Raw genomic sequence first — 6,874 nt, 5'->3', positions numbered from 1 at the left:
TAGTGTTAACAAAACATTGCTAAAATTTTTTAGAGTTAGTGATGGAGTTCAGATTAGAAAGAAAAGCTTATGTTATACTTAATTTTTAATGAAATTAAAATTGTATATACGAACGACGCAAGGCCATTTAAAATTTATTTTGTTAACTTTTAAATATAAATTGAACCATAATAAAACACAACAAACAAATAAGAGTAATTGAATGATAATACAGTTGTGTTGAATTATCATCAAAAACAAATAGACGAATAAGTTTTGGCATTTATTTAGTTATGGTAAAAATAAAAATTGCATATTAATCTAAAAGAAAAAAAGTTAGGTTTTAGTTAAACAGATTTAAATTAAAATCAGACAGCTGAATTATTCAAATCTTCTTATAATACCTAAAGTGATAACATAAAGTAACACACAAGATAAATCGAATAACAAAATAATTTAAATTTGAAAGTTTATTTTATCATATTTTATAGTTATCAAAAGTTCTTTAAACTATACACAATAAGTATAAGCAATTATAAAAGTACAGATAAAAAAAGATAACAAAGTTACTATTTTAAACTCAAAGACATTTTTTAACAAATTTAAAAAATAATTATAACTCATTATAATTTTTTTTAATAATAAAACATAGAAAGTCTTACTAGTTTAGTTTTTTATTTAATATAGTTACAGATTCTGACAATAACAAAGAATATTAAATCTTTTAAGATATTTGTTGTTTAAACTAAATAAAAAAGGTTTAGTAGTTTAAAAGTTTGATAAATTGTGAAAAACACGTGCATAAAATATGCAAATTTTTGATTTTGAAATCTGCAAAAGCTCTCATCACCTACTTTATTGGTTTATAAACAGTAATTTTAACGGTACAAAAGTACTTTTTTAATTCAATAAAAAAAAAGTTATAATTAGTTTAAAGTTACGCTCAAAGTTATAAACGAAATTGAGTACACTTCAGAAACAGTCAAAAAACTATTTACAATTTTTTCATTAACTGTTGATAAAAAACTTTAATGATAACATAATTTTAAGAACCTACTCAAAAATTCTTGGTTTGAAAATATATAAGGTTGTTTAAAGTAATTTAATGCTAAATAAAAACATACTATTTAGGCTTATTATATTAAGTAAGATTAAACTAATAACTGAGCACGAAAAATATTTCAAAATTATTCATTATAACTCTATATTCTCGGAAACTAGTAGGCTTTCCGAGTATTTATTTTTATAGCGTGAACTTAAAATTCTCTTTCGGTAAACGAAAATTATCTGCAAAATCATAACTATCAAAACTGATACAAATACCACCAGTAAAACGAAACTTGTTGAGTGCATGTTTTCTTGATTCTGAACATTGATCTCTTCGTTCAGTTGTGAAAATACAGACCTCATTGATAACACGTCGTCTGTGGAGGCCGTTAAATAAATCTGTTTTGTTAAAAAAAATTACTTGACAAAATTTTTGTTGAATTTATTCCTCTTTTGTTACCGTTTTACATAAACGAATTCCTAATATAGTAGATAAATTATCTTGAAGTTATTTTTTTGTGGATTTTGTTTGTAATAGAAAACGAACTAATAGCTATTTCTTACTGGTGCGCCTTAAGCTCATAAAGTAAAAGTAAAAATACAAAAAATAAAATTAGAAAATATGTACAATTTTGAATTTTGACTAAAAAAAATATAAGTAACTGAAAACTGGTTACTTATAAGTATGTTCAGGAAATTGTTTTTAAAATTCTTAATTGAGAAAATTTGAGAGTAATATAACTTAAATTTTTATATACTAAACTAAAACATTCAAAAATGCTGAAGCCAAATTAAAAAATGTTGTTTACATTTGTAAAAAATATTTTTACCGTTTTTTTCTCAGAGAAATACTCAATTGTAAAATTTCGTTTTTCCAAATGACTATTTATATTTTCCAAAATTTGAGTTTTATTTTTCCACTTTTCATTTGATTTTTGAACTATGAAAAAAATAGTTATTAAAAAGTGACTGTTTTACATTCTTTCGCATAAAAATGTATCCTTTAAGCTCAGCAATTTGATTTGAAAGTAAAATACTATTTTTTTAAAATTACAACTTTAAAGAATTCTTATAAATTAGATAAATCAAATTATCTTTAAATTTGTAAAAATAGTTTATTTTAAGAAATCTAAATACATTATTTTTCTTACTCTATAAGTTCACTTACCTAATGTTATATCGGGCAGTATGGAGAATAGTTCATATAAGTCTTGATCAATTGGAATTAATTGTATTTCTCTGCTTATTTTAAATAACTAATTTCTCCTATTTCAACTAATTTTGAAATGAAGCTATCTAAAAAGTAATTTACTAAAGCACGCTTTAAAATACATATTATAAAAGTTCGTTGTAAAATTAACATTAGCTCAACTTTTTCAGTTGATAAGAACCTTACTTAAAATCAGTTTTATTATTTTTTAAGTAGTACAACGTTAAAAATAAATCTTTTTTTTAATATAAAAACAAAAAATAATGATCTATACTAACAAAGACTTTCAATTTTTTTAATTTATTAGATGGTTCAAAAATTAATTTGACAACGGTTATAGCAGTAACACTTTTTTTAAATTTTCCAATGAACTTTGCTAAATTAAGCAAAACTTAATTTTGGTTTTAAATTTCATAATTTCTAAAAGTCTTAAACAACATTTACATTACCTTTGAACGATGAAAAGTTCACAACTTCTCCCTTTGTTGTGTTTTTGAACTTGACAGCGTACAATTCTAATGAGGTGGTTATGTAGCACTTGGAAACATCGAAGTCGTCCATATTGACTTGCGAATCATAAGAGTGAAGCGTTATTTCTGTTACAAACCTTGATTCATGCTAAAAGATTTATCATTTTTATACAAACGATGTAATTTTTTTGAGTGAATAATACGCACAAAAAGTCAAAGATTTTTATTTAGTGAAAGCTGTTCGTTTTAGTTTGCAAAATAATTATATATAAAGAGCTTTAAATTTTACAGATGCATGTTGAAGATAAAAACCAAAGCAGTTAGGTAATAAGTAAAGTAGAAGTTTAACAAAAAAGCTCGCACCATACAGCTAAACTGCATGACACAACAAAAGGCATTGTAAATGAATCTGACCTTATGGTCACTGTTAACTTCATGTTTAATCTTTGATGAAATGATATCTTTTGAAACAAGGTCTTGCTCAATAATCAGTGTGTTTCGTACTTCGAGCATCTAAACAAAAATGTTTAATATGTTTTACTAAAAGTTAACCAAAATGTTCAACTAAATTTAATCTTAGGTTTTCTAGCTTTTACTGAATGTATAGTTTAAAGTTTCAAATTAACATTAAGCAGTTTAAAAACTGTATACTGTATACAAAAATTATTTTTTTATTAAAAAATTATGCAGATAAGCAGAAAATTTTTAACTGTTTATTCGTTTATAAATACCTAATTTTATTTCAAAGAAGAGACTTAATTGCAACCAGTTATTTCTTTAAAAAAAAAATTTTACTAGCACAACAAATTAAAAACTTATATTTAATTATTTCGTACAATTTTTGTGTTAAAAGAAATATATTTTACTCAAAACCTTAAATACATTTTTCTAAACATGTCTTCTTTTAAATACCTGATCATTCGTATAGTTCTGTTTGTAGTAAATAGTTCTAATATTTTTTTTTTCCTCTTCATCTTTGTAAAAATTACTTTTAAAATAAGTTCTAAAGGGGCTTCCATCGAAATAACCCGCGTATTCATATCGATCAAATGACATAAAATCGAGGATGTTCTTTTTTGTAAACTGTAAAGTACGATAAAGTTAAATTAGACTCAAAAAACGCTTCTATGACTATTACAATATTTACTTCCTAATTGCTTAAGAATACAAAAAGAAAAAAAGAAATTTTTTTTAGATGTTTATTTAAGTTTTTATTATCGAATTTAAAATAAACAAATGAAATGTTTATGAAGATTAATAAAATAAAGCTAGCTTTACAAATACTTAGACAAATAGACGACAACTTTAAAAAATCTTACTATCAGTATGTCAAAAATATTAAAAAACCTCCACTACATGAACTTACAAAAGTCTGTTCTGCAAAATTTTTTTTGTAAAAATCAATAGATGTATACTTTTTTATTTCACATGTTTCTCCAGAAATTAAGTATGTTATATTATTCGTTTCGTCAGTAATTCTACAAAGATAATATATAATTGCTAGTTAAATTTAAATTTGTTTAAAAATATTTTCGATAATATGAACTATTACTTTAACTAACTAAATTCAAAGAACTACATTTTGTTACCTTTTTTTTTATAATGCCTATAAACTGTATGTAACTTTTTTATAAAACCATTCAAAACAAATTTTAAATGAGTTAAACTAAAAAATTGATAAGAAGTAAAAAAAAAGCTAAGTAAAATTGACTATAAATATCCTGAACATGACGTTAAGCTGTTCTGGTGTACGGCTCGATAACTGAAAGGTTTTTTTCGTGCACCAGGGCCTTAGACCAAACTTTTTGAATATTTTTTGTCGTTCAAAAAACAATGTACTATAAAAAACTAGCACGTCTATGTCATAAATTACATTAACCCGTAATACGTTTAAAAGTCATGTCAGTCGTTTTTCATTATTGATTTTCATTTATTAAACTACTTTTTACTGTATTTGAATAAAAATATCTTAATTTAAGCACTGAAAAGCTCTTTAAGCGAATCTTAATTTGCTAAACAAACTATTGAAGAAGTAAAATGTTTATTGTCCTATTTTTACAACGTAGAGATATTTGGTTGTATTTATAAAAAATAAACTTTTAGATAATAAATACACATTTTAAATATTTAATAAAAAATAAAACAAATGTATATATTTTAATGTATAACTTAAAAACATAGTAGTTTTATAATATAGTATAATATTAAACTAACACATCTGTTTCATAGTTTACGTTTACCCGAGATAGGTTTTTACTCAAATCAAAAATAATGTCACTGGTCACGGAATGATTTTTCGAAAGCAGATTTTTTTCAGTCGAAACGATACGAAGTTTTGTTTTGTTTATGTGGGGTAAAGTTAAATTCGATTCATCTTTTCGACCTGAAAAAACCTTAAATTAAAAACTACTAAATACTAATAAAATTGTTTTAGTATTGATGCAAGTAATTGAAATTTATACGAGTTCTTGAATGCTTTTCTATTCACTGCTAAAACTTTTTCAAGTAAGTAATTTTTTAGGATTAACTTCATCATGTTATATCAAAATATTAAAATTACTATCAAACATAAAATATTAAACAAGAGATAACTAAATTTTCAACTGACACATATCACCATCTACAAGAAACATAAAATTCAACACCTAAACAAATATTTAAAAGTAAACATTCATAAATGTTGCAAAATCTGCGATAAACCGTTGATAAAAATATTATTTTACAAAAGTCTTCATTTATTAATATTGTAGTAAAACGAACTATAAAACAAATTCATTGCAAACTTTATAGACATTTAAAGACACTAATTTTAACTTTAATTGCGGCTCCGTGGAACAAAAATATCTACTAAAACAAACATAAAAATAGCTAACCTTTGCAAACAATGTTGTGAGGCTCCCTAATTTCTCCTTTAAAGTAATCTCTAAAGCAGTGGTCGGCATGCTAATTTGAATCCGTGAACCCTAAATCACAAAATTAAAATTTGGTGCACCCCAATTTCCATTCTTTAGCGCCGCTAGTGTTGAAGAATATGTAAATACTTTAAATCGATTTTTTTTACTAATAATTCGGGAACACCCAATTAATTTTTACAAGATAACTTAAAATTGTTCACTTTACCCTATTCATTTTAATAAACTTATATCGGTGATCTAATTTGTACAACAATATTTTACTCGTATCACCCAGGTCTAAAATACTAACTAGATTAATTTAATACATTGCCACAATCCCAATTAACAATCAGCAGTCTTGGTACTTTTTGTTGCATGGTAAATTTAATTATTTAGTTAACTTAACTTAATGATTTTTTATTAATCGATTACTATATGTGTTTAACAAATGTATTGCCACGAAAAAATTAAGGAAAAAAAAATTACACCAAAAAGTAACGACAAAAAAGACATGAAAATATTATCCTAGCTAAATCCGTTTTGTTGATCTGGAACTGTATGTGTTGGTCTTGTTGCTTGCACGAATCTGACCAAACCTAAAATTAAGGTTTTAAAGTTAATGCTTAGTAATAATTCAGGTCTTAATGAGGTTTATTGAAAAAATTGCTCAAAAAATACTTTTGGTTGAAGGACCTGGATACACAAAAAGACCTCTCGGTCATCGAGTTGCATACCCAACTTTAATCAAATTTATAATGAGCTAAAAAATTATAAAAATACTTAACAGTTAAAATCAAACTCTAAAACAAAAACTTTTTAAAATGAGACTATTAAAATTTAAAACATCAACTATTTTTTATGAACAAAAATATCAATAAAAAAAAAACTATATAATAGTATCTAACATCATACACACATAAAATTTATATTGAACTTTACGTTAAAAGGTAAAGTTTTAACATGAAATGTTTTTAAGTTTAAAATTTATCAATAATTTAATCTTTTACATGTCTTAAAAAAATTATAAATATTTAAGTTTTAAAAAGTATGTTTAAGAATTTGGACTCTACTATTCAACTTATTAATATAAGTAAGAATAAAAATGAGCTATAACATAAAGAAAATAAAACTACAATGTTCAAAAAAAAAGCAAAACAAAGCTGTTACTAATAAAAACAAGTAATTTTTAAACTAAATAAAATGTTTATGATTTCAAAAAAAAACAATTAAGTTAATGAAAATTAATTAAATTTACATACTAATAATTAGATTTT

This window comes from Thalia democratica, chromosome 5 (genome assembly GCF_965202585.1).
Source record: "Thalia democratica chromosome 5, ktThaDemo2.hap1.1, whole genome shotgun sequence".
NCBI lineage: Eukaryota > Metazoa > Chordata > Thaliacea > Salpida > Salpidae > Thalia > Thalia democratica.
The sequence above is the reverse complement of the archived record's forward strand: the minus strand, read 5'-3'. Positions refer to the sequence as shown.